This window comes from Hemiscyllium ocellatum, chromosome 15, assembly GCF_020745735.1.
Source record: "Hemiscyllium ocellatum isolate sHemOce1 chromosome 15, sHemOce1.pat.X.cur, whole genome shotgun sequence".
Taxonomy (NCBI): domain Eukaryota; kingdom Metazoa; phylum Chordata; class Chondrichthyes; order Orectolobiformes; family Hemiscylliidae; genus Hemiscyllium; species Hemiscyllium ocellatum.
This window is the reverse complement of record NC_083415.1, coordinates 33664321-33691218: the sequence shown is the minus strand read 5'-3', so window position 1 is coordinate 33691218 and position 26898 is coordinate 33664321.

Below are 26898 nucleotides of genomic sequence, written 5' to 3'. Positions count from 1 at the left end.
TGGTACCAGAGGGAGGTGTTGCCCTATAGGATGCCTAAGTTTTCTATCTGATGATAGGGTAGGGTCCCATTTCTATAGTTGCAATGGCAATCATCAAGATCATCCCTATTCTAGTGGTACTGTTAGTCTTGCAGTTGGGAATTACTGGGTAGACCTTCATTAAATGTTTAACAGTACAATCATGCACTGTCACCTTATATCTAGTCACTTTAGCCAACAGTGTACTGTTGACCCAATCAGATACCTTTCCCCCACTTAGGATCTGCTTGAGATTGTGCTTCATTCAGTCTACAATCCACAATTTGCCTTTGCCTATGTTTACTGATATCTTGTCATTCTCTATCAATCAAGCAGTAGGTTTTTTACCTCAGCTCAGATTGAGGTCTTTCATAATTCCTCTAAGGCATTCCATATTCTCATTTATCCCTTTGGCCAATGCATCAAGAATCCACTTCTCTTTATTCCTGCTTCTAAGCCACCCAGATAATTATAATTTCAGGGAGCCTCATGTCTCACTCCCATCTTAACTGATTAAGTTCCCATCAAGTCAGGCACTTCCTTATAAAGCTGACAAGCTTGGGAATATATTGTACCATGGAAGGTCAATGAACACCATCTCTCAGTCTTGCAGCAATTGTAGTTTCAACTTCTCAACATTTTGTCTTCTGTTTGCATGTCCTTAGTTGATTTAGAACAGAGATTTGGTTCCCTCATGGGGTATCTGTACTTATTGTGTTTAAATTAGCTCTTGGATGATTCTGAGTCCAAGCTATCTCATGTATACTGTTTGATTTAAGATTGGAGGAACTGATGTAAAGGATTCTAGTCTGATCCTGACTCTAATTTTTTATACAATTGCCCTTCATTAAGCAGGATAGCACAGAGTCAATCATTTCACCGGTGTCATTGCAACCATTAACATCTCTAATAATATTGCCATTAACACTGATGAAGTTAAACTTTGAGTTATAAATGTTATTTATTGAATGAGTCATTAAAAGGAGCTTCCTTGGAATTGTAAGCTTTTTTTGGACATGATCTTAATTTCTCACTTTTCTTATAATTCTTCTATGTCATTCTTCTTTTGATCTTCAGTGTGTCTGCTCAAATTGTCTATGTGATTTTTCATTCAGTTAATCTATTCCATAATTTATTTCAAGATTCACCACATTCTATCATCCATAGCCTCTGAATAATATAGACTCAAATTTATGCTCCTAATTTAGTTTGTTATCCTCCAGTTCTCTATCTGTAGGTAACTTCACTCATTAACAGTAAAATAACATTATACATGGACTTAATATTCTCCAGCTCTCAGTCATCTGTATCTGTTTTAAGGATATTTCTTACTAAGTGGCAAACTTCCCTCCTCCTTTGCAATTTTGATCGCTTTAGCAGGTATCATTAAGTTTAATTATATCCTAATTGTTTGAAAGTCAGTTTCTCTAATGATTGATGTATTCTTTTACTTTATGGGCCACATTAACCTATGCATGCCAGGTTGTTTGTCAAAGGGGAGGCATTGAAACCACTCTTCAGTGCAATATTTGCCATCCTTTGTACCAGTCCATTTTGAACTGGTTTCAGCATGTTCTCACACACTTATGCAGTAACCTAATACCATGCCACACAGTCTTGACTCTCACGTGATCTGATGAAAAGACCTGTGAGACTTTAACTTATCTCTCAGTGTATCATCCCATTGCCTTGGGTGATGGCTTGATTGTCAAATTCAGTCCCCTTAAAAGGAAAGCCAAGGGCACAAACACCATCAAGAGAAAGCTACAAGTTTACTGTTTTCATTCCAACTTTCCTTTCATTAGAATACATGTTAATTTCAACTGAGAGTAATACATATTATTGTAATCTTTGTTTGCTGCCAAACATCTTCTGTCACCACATTCCAGCCTTAAGCTCTTCCTTGCATCCAATTTGGCAAATCAACCAGTTACCATCCTATTTTATTTCTGAGCCTTGGAGAGATTTACAATGCAATGGAATATTCAATAATATTTTTAAAACAGAAGTCACACATTTCTGTTTGGTTCCAGGCAATAACATGCTTTGTGCATTCTTTCACTTGGATGACATTTTGTCAAACATTACTGATATATCACACTGGATATAAACATTGGTCCAAATTCAGTAGTTAATTTACTTCTTCAAAAGACACTAACGATTTTCCTCCCATTTCTTGAAACCACAGATTTTCCAGAATACTTTTAAAATTTCAAGTAACTATTCTCCTAAAATATTTTAAAATGTCAAGCCATGAGAGTCTTAACATAATTTCTTTTAGTTATCTTTTAGTGTTCCCAGGCTTATTAGTTTTGAATTGTCTGCTATTCAATATATTTGATGTTTTCACAGTAGTTTGCCTATACATAGGTACATTGTTAACATATAGCTTGGTGTGTTAAGGATGATCTGTTCATCACTCTGCTGTGACATTGTAAGTCTGCAGACAAATTCAGAAAATCAAAACTATTGGAAAACCCTATGTATCTGCTCTTATCTGAAGCACAAAACTATCTATCCATCCCATTTGCATAATGGGTTAATTAATCCTAACATTTCTATTGATAAAATAAATTAATTTATTGAGCATCATAAATTCTCCAAGCTTAAATTTTCCCAACCCTGAGTTAAAAAGATACTTAAATTGGGGAATTTGCATGCTTTTAAAAATCTTTGACTTTGTGATAACTCTGGGAAATTGGGACTTGATTCCAGTACACTATACCTGTGAAGCATAACATATTCAATGGTATTGCCAGAATTGAATCCCCCAACATCTATATCTTGTGTGAATGCAGGGAATACCACTTTTTATCGATTGAAAGATGCTGCCTGAGTTGGTGAATATTTCCAACAATTTTCATACACACCAGGTTTCCACTATTCACACTATTTTGTTTCTGGATCTCAGAGACATCGAATATTGGATATGTGTCGGCACAATTTGTGATTCAGCTGACTTCCTTCAATTTAATTTTTTTTAATAACTGCAGCAGTAGTCCAAATTTGAGACACACCCAAGTTCCTTTGTCTTGACAGACTGGCTACCAGGAGATACATTGTAAAATGAAATAGAAATGGAAATCATGGAAGGAACAGAGCAAGAAAGGTCACAAAATCTCTTAAGATTGCTCCTTTCAATGGACTATGTGCAATTTGTGCCGTCATCATGTTCCCTTTTGCACAGTTGAATAATCATAAAAGAAGCTTTGTAAAAATTCTTACAAAGTAATGTTAAAAAAGCCAAGCGTCTGTGAAGGACACTGGGCCCATTGAAACTTTCTGTTTTTCTGCTTCCATAACACCTTTCAGTTTTCTACTTCCTCAATAGAACAAAGCTGAAACTTCTGACTCCTGATCTTACTCTAGTAATATCAAAACCTATTTTGAATCTCTTTTATCCCAGTTGCTAGTTTATTTCAATTTTTTTTAGTAAAGATGTTCCATCAAGAAATTATCTTACGTTTATTTTTCATCTATTTCAGTGTTTGTCCTCCACATTTCTTGCTAATCTGAATGTCACCCAAATGAACTAATGATGCCTCGTTATGTGAGGTCAACTTTTAAAATAATAAGAATAATCAAAGTACATTAGTGCTGTAACCACTGAAGGGAACAGGCCAGAATGCTGTCGGTGCATGACAATTTGCGGGACTGTTGGCTGCATTTACAAAGCAAACATTTTTTTTCGGGACTTTGAGCAATGGTTTTGCGAAGACTGAATAAAAAAAAACAAACAAAGGTCAGGACAACCTAGGAAAAATTAAGGAGAAACTCATTTGCATATTGTCCTTTTCACATACTACATAGACTTTCAATTGTTGCATTGCTATGCAGGTAATTAGATCTTCAGCTTACCACACATACGTAAAACTTGATTTGGACTAGCTGCTTGTTCGAGCAAAAATCTGATTTTCATCCCTATTGAAACCATTGGAAATGAAAATTGAAAGGCTTTAAGGACAGGTGGCCAATCTTCAAAACTAATTTCACACCCAGAAAGCAAATTGAAATCATTTAATTTGCACTTCAACCATCGATTCTCATGATACTCTCTCTTAAAGGTCGCTGTCATATCAACTTAAAACTGGTGAGTTTTTGGCCAGCAGTGAGGACAATCATTTCACACTAATTTATTTCATGATTACTCATGGTTATACTAGGCCATTAAATATGCTACTTTGGCTGCAGAGTCTGTTATGTTACAAACATCAGACTATCATGGCTATCCAATGGATGTGAGCAATGTTAGGCTTCAGAAAGGAGTTATTTAATAGATGGGGCAGCTGAGTATTACAAAATTAAACCCAGCTAGTGTGACAGCCAGGACTGAGATACGAAGGTAGTTTTAATCTAACTCCCCGACCTCTAAATGTACCAAAGAAAAACCCTATCAATTTCATTACATATAATCTTTTATTCAACCCTCACCAGTCACACTCCATGAATATAATTTCCATGGTTCAAAAAGTGATTGAAAATAATGTTTATGGAATATTAATTATGTATACACATTGTCCTGGTAAATCTTGTTGTAAATCTTTTCAATTCTGTTTGGATACTCGGTCTGCACCTCTACTGAGTGTTTACAATTCTGTAGGAAAATTGTACGGAACAATAGTTTCTGATTATTTTGTACAATGGCCTCCACTCATGAGATTATAGTTAATGTCAATAATCTACTTGTATTATCCATTTCTTCCAGCCTTTTTGAAACCCAGGATGATGCAGTTTCTCAATCCTTTTACTTTCATCAACAAAAACAAATTCATTTACACTAAATTATTTTTAAGATATTTATTTTTAATAATTTAGTAACTAACTAACTCACAGTATTTTCTTTTTTTTAATTTATCTCATTAACAACAGATTCACATTAGTGGAACATCACAACTAATTGTTTCTTTTTCAAATGAAGAAGAGAATTAGCATGAAATACAGCAGACAATATAATGCAAATTTGGTATTGTGTCACTATCATTGGATTTAAGTTTCTATCGTGCTAAATTGATTTAAGGTGGTATACATTTGGAGATTAATCCCTTGAAAAGATGTGATTCTGTTTACAGAATGAACAGAAATTATCGGGAGCTCAAGATTTCCAAAGCATTTAAAAGATGAATACCTCAACCTTTTTAAAATTAGGTAATAATATGAATAGAAAGAAAATGATCAAAGTTATCAAATGTTTCCAAGATTAGGTATCTCACATGATAGTGATGTATAAAACTAAATCTCCATCTTTTAAGAATACTGAGAAACATATTTTACATGTTTTCTAACTATTTTAATATCAGCAATGTTTATCAGCGAGACAAATCCTTTCTTTCTTAATCTGTTGTTTTAATTTAGTTTATTACATGCTCTCGATGTGTTAGGGAATTTTGACTTCCTTTTTAGTTACCAAACAGGCAATGTTTAAGAAAATATCTGTCCTTTAGCTGTTTCTGTTTATTTTGCAATAAATTTTGTAACTTAATTGGCAGCAAGTTTTGTCTGATGGTTGAGTATTGATGAAACAGCTCTGGATCTATATTCCAATGAAACATGATAAATATTAGATCAGGAAAAAGAGAGAAATAAATGTTATCCTAGAAGTCCAGTTCTGGTCACCTAGTTATAGGAAGGATATTATTAAGCTGTAGACGGTTCAAAAGAGATTTACCAGGATAATGCTGGGTTTGAAAGGTTTGAGTTATAAAGAAAGGTTGGATAGGCTGGGACTTTTTTCACTGAAGCATAGAAGATTGAGAGGTGACCTGACAGAAGTTTATTAAATAATGAGAGGTATAGATAGAGTTGATAATAGTTGTCTTTTTCCCTAGGATGGGGGAATTTCAAGACCACGGTCATATTTTTAAGGTGAGAGGTGAGAGATTTAAAAAAAGATATGAGGCAATTTTTTTTTACACAGAGGATGGTGCACATGTGAAATAAACTTCCTAAGGAAGTGGTAGATGTGGTTACAATTACAGTGTTTAAAAAACATTTGGATGGATACAGGAATAAGAAAGTTTTGGAGGGATATGGGCCAAGAACAGGAAATTGAGATGAGTTTAGTTTGGGATTATGTTTGGTATGGACTGCTTGGATTGAAGAAACTGTTTCTGTGCTGTATGACGCTATGATTCTCTGATTCTAAGTGGTGATGGTTTCAGAGTCAGATTGCATTACTTTCTGATCATTAAATACTCAGTACAGTGAACAAACAGAAGTGGTTATTTTTGGTTGACCTATTTCTGAAGATATTATAAATTATGCAGGTTATTGTGTTCATTACCATAGTACCTGAATTTCTGATCATCCAGAGGTATCGACCATTAAACGATCTGGCATCTTAGTCCAGTTTAATTTTATGTCAACATTCAATCAAGTTCAAAATGTGGTCAGCAATTTTCGTCAAGTCTAAATGATTTTACTTCAAGTGTATCCACAAGCATAGCATGACATACGTGTGAAGATATTAAGACCATAAGACATAGGAGTGGAAGTAAGGCCATTTGGCCCATCGAGTCCACTCTGCCATTCAATATTCTGGGACAGAGACAGTTAAATTAAAGTAAGTTGTAGTTGCACAGTGTGTGACATTCAGGAGTTGTTTGTACTATCTCAATGTGCCTGAAGGAAACACTATGCTAATGTCAAACTCTGATCATGTTTATCACCTTAGACTCGTGGTTAATGGAAGCATACTTCCGCTAATTAAACCACCTTTGGAAACATTCCAGTTGGCTTTTGAATCCACTGTTTGAAGTTACATTATTTAGAATTTGGACTTCACAGCCAATTTATCTTTTTTGTTCATGAGTGCAGTTGAAAATTATGATCTGAAAATAAAATATAAGGAACATGTCAGTAAGTTGCATTCAGTACGCAGCCTAAAAGTACATTTAGTCATTTGCTGGAACAGTTCAGAACATTTTGTTTGCTATTCTGTATTTCTAGGCCTAATCAATCATATTCAGAGATAATAAGAAATGCTGAAGTTGTTAAACGTATGCCTTGTTATTTAAAATGAGAGAGATTGGAACTTCAGAAATGGCTTCAAATGGAAAAAAAATGCTACAATGGATAAACCTCAAAGCCATGTGTTGTCTTTGTTTTTACATGCCACGCTGGATGTTGCATAGAATCCTTACAATATGGAAGCAGGCTTTTTTACCCATTGAGTCTACACTGATTCTTCGAAGAGTATCTGATACACACACACACACACACACCCCCCTAACCTATAACCCTGTATTTCCCCCTGGCTAATCCACCTGCCTTTTGTTCTGTAATAAATTTCCCAATGAAAGCTGGTGATATATTCAGTGTCCATGACTCACTGCAAGAGTTATAGAAATTCCTGGAAGAAAATCACAGGGCACAAGACTGATATTGGAGAACATCTTTTCCACGTAAAAACTAACTGAGCTGATACTCAGAAGGGGCAGAATCACTGGCAGGAAATTCAAAAGTATTTGGTATAAAATTTAAAGAGATAACCCACATGTGAGCTGCCATTCCTTAAAGATGTATGCAAGTCCCTAAGGGGATAATGCTTAAGCAACTCCATTAAACACACGCACAGCCAAAAAAAAAGACAAATAATGAAAAATAGATGATGGGCAAAAGGTAAAAAAACTGGAGAGACAGTCCAGTTTTCTTTGTTCCCAAATTCTGTTGTTGAGATGATCCTTGCAATTTTTTCTGTGGGCCAGAATGTTACTTCAGTAATCTTTATTCAGAGTTCCAAGCTATTTGGTTACCTGAGAACTAATCCAATGGTTTATGGCAGGTAAAAGATCCCTGTCCTTGATATCTGTCCTGATGAAGGGCTTATGCCCGAAACGTCGAATTTCCTGCTCCTTGGATGCTGCCTGACCTTCCTTGATATCTGGTCACTAGTTCACAGACCAGTCCATTTTTTATTGACAACAAAAGCTGCATCTGTACACTGCTTTGATTGTAAATCATCTGCAACATTCCTTCAACCACTGTTTGTTGAAAAGTTTGTTTACATAATGCCTGAAATGATTATCAGATTATGTGCTTTTCAAAACTAAAATCAACTGTTCACTGTCAGTTCACAGTTTTTAAAACATAAAATAAAAAAGACATAGCCTTTTCAAATGATGTTAGGAGAAAACCTTTAAGTTATCACACATAGATCAATTGAGTTGGGTGTGGTCCGGCTATTGTGACAACATTGTTAAGAAGTCATTGGAGATCCAGCACAGGTCTGTCATGGTCAATTGAAACAGATTATATGATGGTGAGTTCTTGAAAGCAACTTAATGCCAGATCACTTGACATATGGACAGTTCTTTAAGTAGTCTGCATTACCTGTTGCTTGTAGCAGGAGCTGGCACCATATCTAAAAGCTAGACAGCCCTCTGTTGGAGTTAGAAATCATCTTCTCCATTTTTTAAAAAAGCCCTGCTGTTTCAATTTCTGCATCTGCAACCTTTCTTACTTCAACACAAAAAGAAGTTCCACATTTTAGGGAAAACACAGATCAATCGGTGACATTAATAGTTTCAACAGAGCTCTGAGCTGTCACAATCCACACGCTGTACCACCTGCAGCATTGGATAGTATGTGTGATTTCCATGTTGTCTTTATCAGCAGACAGGAATGAAGGGCTCCTACCCGAAATGTTGATTTTCCTGCTCCTCAGATGCTGCCTGACCTGCTGTGCATTTCCAGCACCACTCTAATCTCGACTCTAATCTCCAGCATCTGCAGTCCTCACTTTTGCCAAGTTGATTTTACCCTTACTGCGAATCATCTTGCCTACCTTGAAGAAGTTCTCCTCATCTCTCTACAATAAATACTATATCAGTGATACAATGTAACATCCAATTGAATCCAAGGTATTTGTATACCTAATCATTTAAAGCTGCTTTAATAGAAGCTTATGAATATTATGTATAAATAAAACACAGACAAATAAATTTCTACTCAGCTTATTCATTGGGAGTAGGTATATCAGCTCATCATGGGCAATGTGAATTCAGAGTTGCCCTGCATGTTGACATGGTGCCACTCATAAGTTTTCCAGGCAGGAGGTCAATTGATTTGGGAGCCAGTGAAGGCTGTACAATCTGTGTGAGGGTGTAGGCTGTTTGGATGCACAATCCTGGCAAGGGGTGTGGAAAGGGATTGATCAATGGAGGAAAGACAAGGTGTAAATTGGAAGGGAAAAGGTGTTAATTGAAGGGTCAACGTGGTCAGAGGAACACCTGCAAGGAAATGAACTGCTTGTGCTGTTGGTCCCAAGAGGTAAATGTTGGATAGGGAGGAACAGAAGGCCTCATGGTGGAGTTGGAGATATTGGAGCCATTCTAGGCATGCAGATTTCTCACAGAGGCAGATCGATCCAGGAGGGCCATAAAGGGATGGGCCTTCTGAATTTGCAAAAGCTGCCTTAGCTTTCAGGTTTCCGAAGGTTTAACACTTGCTCATCTTTCAGTTTTGAGTAAAGTTGGACCAAGGTTGGATATGTATTTGGATCTGCTTTCAAACTGTAACCTTTCAATCAAGTTTGCACATTCTCTCTGTGTCTGTATAGGTTTCCTCCAGGTGCTCCGGTTTCCTCCCATAGTCCAAAAATGTGCGGGTTAGGTGAATTGACCATGCTAAATTCCCCGTAGTATTAGGTGAAGGGGAAAACGTAGGGGAATGGGTCTGGGTGGGTTGCGCTTCGGCAGGTCGGTGTGGACTTGTTGAGCCTTCGGCCTGTTTCCACACTGTAAGTAATCCAATCAAACCAAGTGCATTTTGCTTTTATTTAAAATTTCCTACATGGTATTGAAGTGCAGAATAAGAAAAGAAATGAGAATAAGAAAAAATACCTTGAAGAGTCAAATGCATATTGGGTAGATCATCTGCCCTCACCCATTTTACACCTCAGCCAAACTTGTCTTTTATCCCGACTGAGACTTAGAATATGATTAAGAAAAATAAATGATCCAGCGGAAATTTGATTTTGATAGGAGAAGATATTAAGATGTTTGAAGGATTGTGGTCAGACCAATAGAGAATTAGCTTAATACCAAGACCAGCTGAAAGTTAATTCCTGGAGTGAGGCCATCATTAACTGAAATTCTTGGACCAAATCCATCAGCAAACCAAATTCCCGAAGTAGAAAATCTAAGACCAACACTAACATCATCGAAATGAATTATAGACATTGAGCCACTAATCCAATTATTTAAAATTTTGCACTTGCCAAAATTGTAACTTCCTGAATTTTGAGGAATATCTTTGAATCAATATTTGCTTCAACATTTCTAGGCAATCATTATAAAGAGAATGTTATATTTACCTCATTAGCACTTTGCTGACACAGTTCAGACAACCATGCAATTCATGTCATCTCATTGATATGCCACATGCCACCCAGCCATCCACCCATCACTAGCCCAAAGTATAATCTTCTGGATTTGACTTGCCTTTCATTCCTTTAAGTTCAATGATTGTGTTATATTCCTTACAACTTAATGAAGGCAAGAGAGGAAAAGCAAACAATATAGACCAAGTTTAACACCTGCTATTTGGAAATTGCTAGAGTCTATAATTAAGAAAAAGGTGACTTTTTTAGTTGATCAGAGGCAACTGGCAAGGATTTGTAAATGACGGCTTCTGCTTGATTAACCTATCGAATGTTCTGAAGAAGAGATTAACATGGTGGACAAGGGAATCATTAAGGTATTATTTTTGTTGACTTCTTAACGTATTTGATAAAGTCCTTCAAAAGAGATTGTTAGCTAAAACTCAAGCTCAAGGAACTGAAAGCAAATTATTGACTTGGTTAAGAAACAGACTGAGCTGGGACAGAGAGTAGCAATCATATTCAGATGCTATAACAGGCAGGATAAGACAAGGAGTGTCCTACATGAATAGTTGGGGCCTCAACTATTCCCTTAATTCAATAATGACTTACATGATGGGCTAGAGATTCATAAAATTAAATTTGCCAATAGCATAAAGATAGGCAAGCTTGTAAACAGAGTAAATGGAAGCATTGACTGGAAGTGTATAAGGGTTTGAGTGATGTGAGCTTTGACAAGATTTTGGGTAGAATTCAATGAGAAATCAGGCAAATGATGTCAAGAGCATCTTGCACTATTGTTTATGCTCCTGCTGACCAGGATGACAAGTTCCTTGGTAGGAAATGGAAGGTTGCCAACCAATGGGGATTGATGCTTGCTGAACATTTTTTAATGATCCAACTCACCCCACTAATGATGTAATATTACTTCGCAATATAGAATATCTTACCAAATGCACCAATCAAGCTGGTATTGAGAAATCTTAACATGGAAATCAGGGGGGAGGTTTGGTGACTTCAACTTGCTGTTTACAGAGAGATCTGGGTGTTCTTGTACACCAGTCAATGAAGGCAAGCATGCAGCTATAGCAGGTCGTGAAGAAGGCTAATAGCATGCTGGCCTTCATAACAAGAGGGATTGAGTATAGAAGCAAAGAGGTGTTTCTGCAGCTGTACAGGGCCCTGGTGAGACCACACCTGGAGTACTGTGTGCAGTTCTGGTCACCAAATTTGAGGAAAGACATTCTGGCTATTGAGGGAGTGTAGCGTAGGTTCACGAGGTCAATTCCTGGAATGGAGGGATTACCTTACACTGAAAGACTGAAGCGACTGGGCTTGTATACCCTTGAGTTTAGAAGACTGAGAGGGGATCTGATTGAGACGTATAAGATTATGAAAGGATTGGACACTCTGGCAGCAGGAAACATTTTTCCGCTGATGGGTGAGTGCCGAACCAGAGGACACAGCTTAAAAATATGGGGTAGACCATTTAGGACAGAGATGAGGAGAAACTTCTTCACCCAGAGAGTGGTGGCTGTGTGGAATGCTCTGCCCCAGAGGACAGTGGAGGCCCAGTCTCTGGATTCATTTAAGAAAGAGTTGGATAGAGCTCTCAAAGATAGTGGAATCAAGGGTTATGGAGATAAGGCAGGGAGCGGATACTGATTAGGAATGATCAGCCATGATCATATTGAATGGTGGTGCAGGCTCGAAGGGCTGAATGGCCTACTCCTGCACCTATTGTCTATTGTCTATTGTCTACTCTGAAGAATGTTCATGTTAGGATCATACAGCATCACAATACACGGGCACCAGTCATGTACACATCTCATGCATGGATATTGGCTTCCAACACTTGCCAAACCCTCATGACCATCATGGCACCTGTCCAATTATTTCAGCCTATATAGGAAGCAGAGGCTTATATTGCAGGATGTGCCATCAATTCATATTGAAAGGTTACAACAGGAAAACCTTGCATGTACGGGTAGATGCCCAGGTCACAGATTGGGCTAGCCAACATCTCAGGACTGCTCATTTGTTCTTTTAGCATTTGCACAACTTGAACTTACCTGAACATTCATGCTATCCATGATGCAGTCTGGACAGTCTGTAGCAGCTAGTCCTGTAGGGCCAGAATCAATAGTCAGGGGAAGCTGCAAGCACAGCATTCAGTGTTGTGTCATGTCTAGAGGCTGCTTGTCAAAGTTGGTGTGGGTGTGTGTGTGGGTGTGTGTGTGTGTGTGTTAGACATCCAATGCCAAGAAGGTGGGAGATTCAAGATTGAGGGGAAAAGACAATTGTGGAGATAAGAGAGGCAAGCCTCAAAGTTTATGGGGATATTTGGAACATCATCAGAGGGCATGATAGTTGTGGGAAGAGGGTTTATCGGTACTGGCAGTGATTATTACTGTAGTCTCCTTAACTTGAGTGTAATGGAGCAGGCTGGGCATCATTAAGTTGTAATGTCAGGGTTCTAATTCAAGGAAGACAGTTAGGGGCAAAGTTCAATGTGCTGGCTCTCTACATGAGCGGTGGAATGTGTGGAAAAAAAGGGCTGGCAGGATTATCTTGCAGGCTTTACAGCAAGATTCTCTCCGAAAACTCAACTCAACTTGTACTTTGCCAAAGAAAGAAGATTCAGCCCATTAACGTACAAAGAAACATTGATCTGCAATAGTTGGATTTCTATGTAAGCAAATGTTTGAGAGCATCCCTTTTCATCTAGAGAAGGTACAACTGATTTATTTTTGCATTGGGTAAAGCAAGAAGCATTGAACATCCAAAGAAGCATGGGTGTCGACATACGTAGGCCATTGAAAATGTCACAAGCAGAAACAGAAGAGTCAGAAAGCATAACAGAATACTGGCTTTGCAAATCAAGACAAAAAGAATAAAGTAGAAAAAAGACACATTTCAGCTTTACAAAGTCGTATGTAACAACAGTAGGAGGAGTGTCAGCTGTTCTGGGCACCATGCTTCAGGAATGATATAGCTGGTCTGGGAGGGAGTACCATATAATTTAACAAAACACCACAGACTCCAAAAAATTAGGTGCAAAGGAAATTTTAAACAAACTAGGGTCTCTGAAATTTAGAATTTAAGAAGTCCAAGATTTCAAAATTTTAAGAGTTAGGGCAGCTTGAGAAAAAACAATTTCCCATTGGTTGGAGAGTCAAGGACCAGGGGACATAGTCTAAAATGTAGAGCCAGAACTTTCAAGTTTGAAATTAGGAGACATTTCATTGTACAACATGTACTGGAAGATTAGAACTTTTTCTTCAGTGAGAATTTATGTTAGGTTAATAATTAATCTTAAATCTGTGATTGACAGGTGTATGTTATGACAAAAGTGTTTGGTAAATATGACATTGAGTCACAGATCAACCATTATTTCATTGAAGAGCAGAACAGAATGAGGGACGAAATAGCCTATTTCCGATCCTATGTTTTGTAACTCTGCTTTAGGAACAGCAGGAGGATCGTTTCTGTAAATGTCGCAGAGCGCATCAGCAAGGATTATTGGTGGATAAGAAAAGCAAAAGTTGGAAATCCCGTTTGGAGATTTCATTATACAAACATTGGGTGTGCTTTACTACATTCCTGGCTTTGCTATTTTTACACAGGCATTACCCACTGAAAATAAATAGGTTAACACCTTAATTAAAATAGTTATTAGCACATTAAGGGATTGAAGTTGGATAGCTGCCGAAAACAGCATGGGGATTGCAATATGCATTTAACCCATACCTGTTCATTACATTGCAAATAATGTTACATTGGTGCTGCCTGCTGTTTTACATGATTGTGGCTTGCTGCCAGTACTCCCCACATTGTCCATTGACTGAATGCATCAGCGGGGGACTGGCTGCTCCTTCGTAAAAGCAGCCCACTCATCTTAAAGGGGATGTGTTTGGTACAGGGCAGAGTCCTTTGTGAGCTGAAGCTACATTGTAATTATTTAGAAGTTTGGATGATTCTGTGAATAAGTCAAGGATAAAAAGAAGTCTTAAAAAGCCAAAGAGCAGAAGAAATAATCCAATAGCTAGCTTAAAAGTTCTCAAATATTGTTTAAAGGAGACAGGAAGTCAAAGGTTTTCATTTGCATTAATTGGAACTGACACACAGAATTCTGGATCACAATAAAGCAAACCTTGACAGAGAAAATCAAAATATGCTGCATGCGAAGATGATACTGATTGATTGGGCCATCATTGGCAAATACATTTTGCAGGGACAGTTAACAGGAATTCTCAGACCAGGAAGATAGTCTCTGATTGGTCAGGACGCTACCAAGGGAATAATGTAGGCATTGGCAGTCTCCATGACTCAGTTTTGCCAATGAAAAAAATGCAATGCATATACAAATCCCTTTTCCTTAAACAGGAATAAAACTTCAACAGGGTCATATGTGTTAATGTAGCACACGTTACATTGGTGCTGCCTGCTGTTTTACATGATTGTGGCTTGCTGCCAGTACTCCCCACAATGTAGCATCTAGTACAAATAAGTGCGTCACACTGTGAGCATGACTGATAATTTTGAATTGGTTGCCAGTGTAATTCTTAGCACAATCCAGATTATTTAATAAATGTTGATCAATAGCAGAATCACATCTCATGTTGGACATTGTGTTCTAAGGCTCGTAGGCATGAACTGGTTAAATATAAGCAGCATTCTGTCACTGCAAATATCAACAGGTCACTTTGTTTGATGTTGTGGGTGTACCTGGTCTATTACACTAGCAATGAAACTCATATCACATATTTCATTATTCATTCCTATGGTGGACAAAATATCATTTTGATTTGGCGGCAGCATCCTGTTAGGATAGAAATCTACTTGCGTGTTTGCTGCAAAGGAGCTATGTGAGACTGCTAGCTTCACTTGTTGTTCAAACTTTTTGATACATCTCCCATCATGAACAGGTCTACGGCACTACTTCTGGGTCTGAATGGCATCCAGTTTGCCTCAGGTTACCCTGGAAGGCAAAGGTGTCTCAAAATTTCAATCACAGAAGCCATCTGTCATATACTGCTACTTTGTAGTAAACACACAAATGGATTTCTACACTAAATAGGATACTGTCATCAAGCCAAACAGACATTTTGTCAACCATACAAATGAATAAAGTAACTTATATGTTTCAGTGCCATGTTAAAGCTGAAATAAAGCAGCACTTTGAAAGAGTATACATGGGTTTACAAAAATAATATTTGGATTTCAGGGATTAAGTTATGAGGAGAGATTATACAAATTAGACCTGTTTTCTCCAAAGTTTAGAAGGTTAAGGGGTAATCTGACCAAAGTCTTCAAAATGTTAACAAGACAGGGTAGATAAAGACACACTATTTCCACTGGTTGGGGATTCTAGCACTAATGGGCATAGTCTGAGAATTAGGCTCAGGTCGTTTAAAAGAGATATTACAAAGCAATTCTATACAAAAAAGGTGGTAGAGGTATGGAACTCTTTTCCAAAAACAGGAGTGGATGCTGGATCAGTTGGCGACTTTTGTTAAGCAAAGGTATTGAGGGATCAGTCAAAATCTCAGTGAATGGCAGACAGACTTGAGGGGCTGAATGGACCACTTCTGTTCCAAATTCCTAGGATGACCTTGAGCATGGAGTTTAGTGATTGGAAAGGAACAATTTCAGAACAAAATGGGTCACGTACAGAAGGGCAAGAAGATCTCTGTTCCCAAATTGCGCTGAATGTCACAGGGTTGAAAGTGGAGCTGAATGCTGGACTTGGCCAACCCTCTTTGGTTTACTTGGACACAAGAATGGCCAGACTGAAGGAAGTGTTGTTTAGAAACAAGCAAAAATAGAAGTCTGCATGAAGTGAGGACACAAGCAGATTTTTAAGCTGAAGAAATATACTTAAAGAACAAAAATGATCTTTGTAGGTCTCAATCAGAAGACTGAACATGAAGTTGGCACGGTGGCTCAGTGGTTTGCACTGCAGTCTCACAGCACCAGGGACCTGGGTTCAATTCCAGCCTCAGGTAAGAGTCTGTGTGGAGTTTGCACATTCTTCCTGTGTCTGCGTGGGTTTCCTCTGGATTTTCTGGTTTTCTCCCACATACCAAAAAATATGCAGGTCAGGTGGATTGGCAGTGCTAAATTGTCCATAGTGTTAGGTGCATTAGTCAGAGGGAGATGGGTCTGGATGGGTTGCTCTTCAGAGGTTATTGTGGACTTGTTGGGCCAAAGGGCCTGTTTCCACACTGTAGGGAATCTAATCTAAAAAAAAATTGATAATATATCTCAAATCTGCTGCAGTTAAATATTTGAGTTAACTAGGAAGACCAGGAAACGTTATCCAATGATACCTGTACTAATTACAGATAGGGTAATAAGTGATTAGAATATACAAATGGGATTAATGTGAAAAACTTATAAAAATATTTTAAAACATGTGGATTTTATTATTCTTTCAAAATCCACAAATCTGATAGTCAACAAATAGATCATTTCTCTTTCGGACCGACTAAGTTCTTTTCAGCAGTGTTAATATGGTTTTAGTAATAAAAATGTTATACCTTATTCAACAAAGTACAACTTTTTCATAGCTTTTTAGTGCGAGGCTTAAGAACAGAAAATTGTAAATTTTCACCATTTCTAATTGATTACATTTAAGAGAATCTCAACAACACACCCACCTGGAGAAGTTCTGAATTTCTGACAGCAGTTTCTGGATTTTAAATGAAGTTTAACTGCACATGTACAAACTCCAGAACTTGCTTTTAGTTTCTCTGAAGTACTTAACAATGGCAAAGCTAACAATTTTGCTGTCATTATAATTGCCAAATCTGGACCAATGCTGAATCCTGTAACTTTTCTCTGGTAATTCACATTTGACAAAATCGCAAGACCCTTTAGGGTTGAAAATCAATGTTCAGTTAACACCACCAAATTTCAGCTAGTATAAATCATAGCATTTGTCAATGTTTTTGCTATTGTTCACAAATTACTTGTTTGCATTGTTCAAGGCCTTAATAATTCTGAATAACCAGAAAGATCAAGTAAACAACCACATCCTGGATACAAAGTGCCTATTTACATTTTTCTTGCATGACTCATTAAAGAACAGACACTGGTATTTCATTCACTGAGCTACCTTTTAATTAACTTATATCATTGAATGAGGGATTCTGAACCATCTTGACAGATAAACTGTTGAGCTGACATTTATAGATATTGAAGTTTGCCACTTGAAGTTGAACGCAATTTTACTGACAGGATGGTGTTTCTTAGCTTTATGTAGCATGTACTGAAACCATTTAATCTTCCCAGGAAATGGCTACAGGCTTCTCTGTTTTCTTCTCAATCCTTCTATTCACTAATTTCTCTGCACCCTCTGAAAGGCCTTGACATCCTTTTTAAATTAGCATATTCAAGGCTAGACATAATGGGCTGAATTTTCCTGTGTGCATTGGGACCATTTATAGCCAATTAGGGATGGTGGGTGACATACGGGTGAAAGAGAGTCAATCAGAGAGGCTGACCCAAGGATTGATTAACAGCCCCACTGCAAGAGATAAGTGAGGTTCAGTCCGTTGGGGAACGAAAGGGCACCACAAAGTAGAAATACTCACCTAATGGTCCACCAATTGTCAGAACTGTCAAGGGCATCAGATTGCAGAGGAAATGGCTGCAGAGGAGTGTATTTGCTTTAGACGTGGTGTATATTATGCTGCTCCTTTATATATGAATCATATGATGGCACACAGAACTCCCACTGTGAAGTTGTGTCTGATATTTGGTATATTATTGGGGACCTAACAGACCTAACAAATATATCATTTGTAAAGATTCATTGAAATACTAAAATAAGGGCTAATGCACGCTTTAGTATGTTAATTAACTATGTATTGCTGTTGGCAGGAGAAGCTACCTCAAAGAAAAGCAAACAAACAATGACCGCATTGGAGAGCTATCATTCCTCCATAACTCCAAAGATCTCTCCATATAGCTAGGAAATTTCAGCAAGAAATATGAAATTGTGATGTGCTGATTTTCTGAATGATAAGGATGACAGCTTTGTTCATTGATACGTCTGTTTCTATGAAGTCAGAGAGGTGTGGAAAAGTGAAATGTATTTGAGAACAAGAGGATAAAGTCTCAGAGACTTTCAGGTGTACAGCATAGAAAAAGACCCTTCAGCCCGTCGAGTCTCTGCCAAGTCAGTCAAAAGCAAACCACCTAACTATTCCATGATCTGGGTCTGTGTTCCCCTGGGAACACAGTGTTCTTGTTCCAGCATTAAAATGGTAGTTGCTGATGCAACTCAATATTCACCATTGTGTGCAGAAGAGGCCTGTAAGTAGATTGGGAATGTGCCATGATGGTTCTGGGATGATGCCATATGTTAAATGCCAATATCCATGGATGCGGGTTACTTTTGGCATGTGCTGTTGGATTGTGCCCTGAAAGTTGGTGCCTGATATCCAATGTAGAGGTTTTTCAAAGCAAGCAGCGAGCTGAAACTGCCAAATGCTTGCTCTGGTATGTTTGCCTGGAATGGGAAACATGGGAAACGAAATACTAATGAGGGTGAATTGGGCTGTTAACAAGACAGTTAACAAGCAATAATCGCCGTTAACTAAGAACTTGTCACCGCCTAGTAAGGATTTTGCAATGACACTTGTGAAAAACATTAAGGATGGCACTAGTTGCTCCCAATGTTGAGATAAGATTTACTGCACTTGTCTGCCACATATTGAACCATGCTGAAGATGAATTTCGCTCTTGTGTTTAGAAAATCTTTCATTGTTTCCCTCATATCGGTTTCCAATATTGACCATTTTAATTTCCTCACTTACATCCTCTCTATATTTTCTAAACGACTGGAATATCTTTAATGAGCCTTAGTTTTTTTTTATCAGCCATCTTTTTGTATGTTATTGTAAATTCTCTGTTCTTTCGCTGGCCTCTGCTTTTTGCTGCATTCCCTTTACTGCTTCCTAATAACAATCTGGAATTGATTGAACATGCCTTTACTGCTTGCGAAGTTTTTATGCTAATCAACTTTTGTTTGAAAGTTTCTCCTTACTTGTTTTATCTGCCGATTTTCTTCCTAATTCACATGGATAAGTTCTATTTTTATCTTATTAAAATAAACTTTTTCTCCAGTCAAGTCAGTGTGTCTTTGAACGAACATTTTCATTTTCAATTTTTGTATTGAGCCTAATTATTTTAATGTCTCTGCAACCAGATGTTCCTTTTTGGCTAGTTAAAATCACTTACTTTATAGCCAAGATGTTTCTTCATACTTGTTAATCGGTCTGCATATCTTTTTCTGTTTCTCATTTCTAGTATTTGGCATACTACCTTTTAATACAATACCATAACAGTTTCCTTTCCATTTCTCAATAGTCGAGCGCTGCAGTGGAATCTTTGATTAATACTGTTCCTGCCCTCTATCGTTTTCTAATCTAACATTTCAAAATAACTTGCAACTGGGTATGTAACTCTCTCACATCCAACCTCAGTCTAAATCACAAATTGATTAATGCAATTACATAATTTCTTAATAACAATCTGGAATTGATTGAACATGCCTGTCTGCTTGTCAATCTTTTTAAATCAATTTTCCTCCTGGTCTGTTTGTTATACTTTGAATGTTGTCTTTCTATCAACATCCCTTGCCCTTTATGTTTTCCTCAGTGTTTTCTTGCCTTTGGTTTTTACTATTTCTCTCAACACTCATTGTAACCCTCCCTGACAGCATGTTGCTGTCCTGTTCACAATAATGTGGAGGTGCCAGTGTTGGACTGGGGTGGACAAATTTAAAAATCTCACAACACCAGGTTATAATCCAACAGGTTTATTTGGAAGTGGGGCAGTAGCTAGTGGGGCAGGACCATAAGACATAGAATTTATCGCAAATGATCATAGTGTCATTCAACTGATACCATGTATTGAACAAACCTAGATTGCTGTTCAGTATTTCATCTTTTAGAATGGGTTGCAGGTTTTGGTTCATTAACATGTCAATCCCAGAACTTCTTTCAAGTCACATTCCCGAGATAACTTAAGATTTTATATTTTAAAAAAGTGACATCTCAGCTCAGACAATGTATTAAAAGTATGAGTTTGGAGTCTGTATGTATTCCAATCTTGAGAGAGACAGGTTCTATTTCCAAAGTAGGAACTTATAATATGTCACATGGATTGACTGCCTGCAGATTGTGTACTTTTTGAAGTTGCATTTACAGAATTGTATTTTCAGATGCATTCTATTTTGTTTGAAATGCACACAATCTTTAAGCACTCAATATTTTTTATAATCCATGTGACATTTTATAAATTCCTACTTCCGGAAATAGATCCAGTCTGACTCAAGATTGGGATACAGATAGACTCTAACCTTACATCTTTAATGCACTATCTGAGCTGAAATGTTACCTTTTTTTTATAAAACCTTAAGTTATCTTGAGAATGTGACTTGAAAGAATTTCTGGGATTTACATATTAATGAATTGATACCTGCAACCCATTCTAAAAGATGAAAGACTTAAAAGCAGTCTGGGTTTGTTCAATATATCATATCAGTTGCATAGCACTATGAACGTTTGCTATATATCTGTGTCTTTTGATCCAGCCCTATCAGTTAGCTGATGAAGGAACAGCGCTGCAAAAGCTGGTACTTCCAAATAAACCTGTTGGACTATAACCAAATGATCATAGTGTCATTCAACTGATACCATGTATTAAACAAACCTAGATTGCTGTTCAGTATTTCATCTTTTAGTATGGGTTGCAGGTTTTGGTTCATTAACATGTAAATCCCAGAACTTCTTTCAAGTCACATTTGGACTATAACCTGTTGCGTGATTTTTACCTCTGTTCACAATACTTCTAATACTGATGGAAAAAGTGTTTCAACCATTTAAAATCAGATTGTGATTTGAAGACTTTAAAGTTAGATTTATTCGTTGAGTATAAAATTTGAAGACCCTTCTATTAAGTTATATGATTACAGCTTTCAATGCCATTTAATGCACATTATAAGCATGATATGGATGATCAAATTTATGTTCCCATCATATGATTTTTTTTATCTATGACCTTTCATGGAGTAAAATGCTTTTGTAAACTGGGGGAAACATGGACTCAGTATGCTAGCTTTGATGACTTGATGATAGCTGAGGGCAAGTTTTGGGAGAACCCTGTGCAATAAACAAAACTGTCTACACTGAAATTGTTGTTCTAGCTAAATATATCAAAACCAAGCAATTGAGTCAGTGTCAGGAAATTTGTAACTCTTGTTTAATTTACATATGCATGATAATCTCTTGTAATCAGGACATGAAATGCTCGATTGCCAGTCAGCCAATTTGGGAAGACAATGGACACAGAAAATACACGCTTATCTATATTTCAACATTGCTTAATGTTTGAGCAATAAAGTAGAGAGAAAGAAAACTGAATTTGTGAAAATGAGAGTTGGAACTCTTTCTCTTCCTAATTGTTTTTCTTAACATTTTGAAATGTAATGCCTAGTGATAGGGCAAATTTGGAAAATAACCATTCACTGAGAATGCAAAGATGTCTACAGATTAATTATCACTGAGGACACTAATCAACAATAAATCAACAGTAACCTTGGGTTAAAAACTAACCTGAAAGGATCTGAGGACTATTTAGCTCTGTAACATTTGTTCTTCATATCTGTACCAGACTCTCCATTTTTAAATTCTTAGCCAGTTTTTGATGTTACGTTTTTGTTTCAGGGTTGTTAGGTAAGAAAATTCCACTTGCTTTCACCAAACAACCATCTTTTAGTTGGAGTGTAAAAGCTGAATGCTGGAAAAATGAAAATACTTGCTGTGTCCAATTGAAAGGGAATTATAAAGTGAGGAGCTGTTAACCCCTCATTACCTGGTTGTGACACAGGTTAGATTTAGTTTTGAAGAATGTATTGAACTGCTGCTTAAAAAGTGACTTTAAAACTCACAGTATTGCCTTAACAGCATGATTATAAACAATTCATTGATTTATCCCAACAATATGGAACTAATTTAGTCTCTCAAAGTCACATAATGTTTGCAATAAATATTATGTGTAGAGTTAACATTTAATTTTGAAATAACAATACATTATTTTTTGTATAGATGACCCAAAGGATTTCAAAGTAATTGTCATTTGGCTTTAGATCAAACTATTAAATCTGGTTTACTGGAATTCCAATTGCCATTTGATTTCTGCATAACTTAAGACAATTTAACAGTTTTCTTGTCTTTGCTAGTACCGAACCTCATTATATTTCCAAAATAAAGATTTTTGCTGCACAACCCATTATTCCCTACAGTGTCCCTATAATGTTACACCTCACTGCTTTATGGTGCTCTGATCAGTGTCTCTGTACTGACATACAGATGCTCTAAGCAATTGAAAATTTCATTTAGAATTCCATTGGCCAATTCAATGTTTTATTTGGTATAAGGATAAATTTGTATGGAATAAACTGTACTTGTTTAACTTGATACAGCCCACCCAAAATATTGGCACCCTCACAGCAGATACTCGACAAATATTAAGACATTTCTCTGGGACCCTTGATTCTGATGTTTGTAGGACAGTACCAGCTAGGGTAATTGCAATACCATTTTTATTGATATTTTTATTGATGTACTTCATGAGAAATATGTCTTGGTGAAACAAATTACAATCTCTAGGGAAGTGTACCTAGAAATTTATTAGAACTAAAATCTGACAAGTCCCTCACCTTGTTGAGTTTTGGTCTTTAAAGAAATAGCTACTGAGATAGTACATGCATTGGCTTTTGTCTTACAAAATTGCTTAAACTCTGCAAAGTTCCTATCATAATGGAAAAGCAAAATTTCTTCTCAAAGGGGATTGAGAATCTTTGGAAAAGTGCCTCAGGGAGGGTGGAAGCAGAGTCATTAAAGCTTTTGAAACTCGAGGTAATTAAATTTGTGATTAACAAAGGAGTCAAAGATTATCTGGCATAGGTTGGAAAGTGGAATTGAAGCTGCAGTCAGGTTTACTTAAGAAAGGAGGAAGGCAGAAAGTACGAACTCACAGCTTAACATCTCTAACTGGGAAAATGCTGGAATCTATTAAAAAGGGGGTGATAGTGGTCACTTAAAAATGTCAGTGCAATCAGGGTTAATGAACATGCTTTTGAGAAAGGAAAACATGCTAATTGGAATTATTTCAGCAAGTAACAAGCAATGTGGATAAAGGGGTGCTGGCCAATGTGCTGTACTTATATTTCGAGAAGGCATTTGACAAGGTGTAACATAAAAGGGTGTATAGTCTATATTTCTTTTTCTATATTTTGATTGAGGGATGAAATGAGAAGACAATGGTATGAAAAACCAAATATTATCGAAGAATCTTTGTACTTTTTAAAAGCAAGTAATCTGACACTCAATTCAGGGAGGAGTTGGTGTCATGATAATGTCACTAATCTAGTAATTCAGGATCCAACATTAATGTTCTGGGACATGAACTCATATGCCACCATGGCAGATAGTGGAATCTGAATTTAAAAAAACAATAAAGATAATCTGGAAAAACAATGGAGATCATGTATCCATTACCAACTGTCACAAAAATCCAGCTGGTTTACTAATGTCCTTGGAGACGGTCATCCTTATTGTCTGGTCTACATGGTAGTTGACTATTAATTGCCTTCTAGACAATTAGGAATGGGCAATAAATGCTGACATAAACAGCGCAATCGACAAGCTGTGAACAACCTTCTAAAACAGTGCTATTTACACAGCTGCTTGTTCAAACAGTAGTAGAAGCTTAGCTTCTAGATGAACTGGAGCCAAGGGGTGTGTACAACTGGAACACTCATCTGTCACTAGTGACTAGTTATCAATGATAAAGGCCTTCTGCCTACAACAATGTGGTGGGCTCCCAAGCAGCTAAACAGCTTGGAGATGTGAATAGTTGGGAGAAATCAATGGATCACTTCAAGGAAAAAAACTTTCTCTTCCTTTTCTTTGTAGTGAAAAATTAACCTGAGGAAAGCCAGTGTATTTTGCTCTCAACGGTTACTGTAAGCTGTGGCTCTTAATCAGTAAACCATCAACCCTGTACCTCCTACAAGCAAGTAAAGGTATCAGGAGAAAGAGAATCAAGGAACAGCATGTTCTGACACACCAAAAGGACCATCTTAGTTAACCACATGGATGGGAGTAATGAACTGTCTTCCCTGTCTTTCCCTCTGCCCATTACACCCATGACTTTTTTTTAAACTATCTATGTCTATGTCTGCTTGTCTGTGCCTGTGTATAAAGGATTTACAAGAGAACTGGAGTTTTAACAAACAGTGTCAAATGTAGACAGTTCATAATTGTTTATCTGTTATGGGGTTTATTTTCAGCACACTACTCCAGTGAATTGTAACAAAGTTATTACACAAATAAGAAATGATGATGTGGTGGGGAGGCATATTCGGAAGACACAGGATTGATTAGACAGCAGGAAATCTAAATATAGAACATACATAAACGGGCCATTGTGAAATGGCAAGACGAAGTGAGTGGAATGCCACAGGAATCAATGCCCCCAACTTTTTCAATGTTTGGATGAAGTGACTGAAAATTTGCTTGCTAATTTGCTGATGACACAAAGATAGGTAGGAAAGCAAGTTGTGAAGAACAACTGTGAAGAGAGTTTGCCATTAGATATAGATAAGATAGTGAGTAAAACTTTGGCAGATGGAGTTTAATACAGGAAAATGTGAATTTGTTCACTTTGAGAGGCAGCATTGAACAGCAGCATTTTAATTAAATGGATTGAGGTTCAGAATTCTGAGATATGGAGGAATCCGTGTGTCTTTGTAAGTGAGTTACAAACTGTTCATATGCGGATATTGCAAATTTAAGACAAATAGAGGGTTCTCATTTATTGGAAGAAGAAATAGAATATAAAAGAAGGGATGTTTTGCAGGGGATTTGTACAGGGCACTGGTCAGATCACATGTGGAGTACATTATACAGTTTGATCTCCTTATTTAAGAAAGGATATAAATGTATTAGAAGCAATTGAGACAAGTTCACTTGACTGATTCCAGGAATTTGGAGGATTATCTTATAAATGGTTGAACATGTCAGCCTGTAACCATTGGAGTTTAGTAGGATAAGACACAGTCTTCCTGAGAGGACTTGAAAGGTGCCTGCTGAAAGAATGGATGGTTCCTCTTGTGAAAGGGACTAGAACCTGGGCATAAACTACAATATGTTTAAAAATGAAGAGTCACCCATTTACAATGGAATTGTGGAGAATTTCCTCTGTCAGAGCATTGATAGCCTTTCGAACAGGGCCTTGGAGAGAGGTGGAAGCAGAGTCATTAAACCTTGTCAAAGCAGAGATAGATAAATGTATGATTAAAGGAGACAAAGAAAAATCTGGTGTAGGTTGGAATGTGCAATTGTAGCTGCAATCAAATAAAACATGACTTTATTAACTGGTGGACAAGCTTAAGGGCCAAATGGCCTCTTCCTGCTCATAATTCATACATTTATAAATACAGGAAAGTACAGAAAACTGCATGTATGTATACAGAAATATTACTACCTGGCAACACCCTCCCATAGACCGAGTTCAGAAGTCATTCTGTTGCAGTATTGCTTCACTGTCGAGGTTACTTGATCGCTCTTTCACAATATTTTTAATGAGATAGCATGAAATGTAACATTTAGACTACAATAGATGACCAAGAACCACTCATGATGATAATGTAAACAATCAAGAATGGTACTTATGGGAACTAACTCTTTACTGATTTTATAAGCATTATTCCTTGTTCTATGGCAACGGAAGAATAATGTTCCATTTTATTCAATATGCATTTTTAGTTAGGCAGTTTCCTCAGAATTCGCAAAAAGCAGCTCTTCAGAAGCAAATGCAAAAAGAAGCACTCCAGAGGAAAGAATGCAAGTTTGGTTCTCAAATAGTCATAAATGATTAACTATGATGTTAAATATCCCCTGCTGAGTACTACATCAAGGCAGCAGACAAAAGGCCACACATTCTAATCTGTTCCTCAATTACACATCTTTTGCACTCTGCCTTTTGGCAATATCTTCAAGATCTGTGGACCTGAGAAAGAGAAACCAATCCCAGTTTAATTACCCCTTCCTGTGCACTACTGCATATTTTTGCGACAAAAATCTGGCAAGTGTTCACCTGTCTTTCGGCACTAAACTTCAAGTTTAATTTATGCAAGTACAGTTGGTTCTGCTATAACGCTTATTTAGATTAGATTACTTACACTGTGGAAACAGGCCCTTCGGCACAAGTCCACACCAAAGAGCAACACACCCAGACCCATTCTCCTACACCTAACACTACGGGCAATTTAGCATGGCCAATTTACCCAAGCTGCACATTTTTGGACTGTGGGAGGAAACCGGAGCAAACTCACGCAGACGCAGGGAGAATGTGCAAACTCCACACAGACAGTTGCCTGAGGTGGGAATTGAACCAGGGATTCTGGCACTGTGAGGCAGCAGTGCTAACTGCTGTGCCACCATGCTGCCTGTATTTCTTCAATGCAAATTGAAGAATTTAGA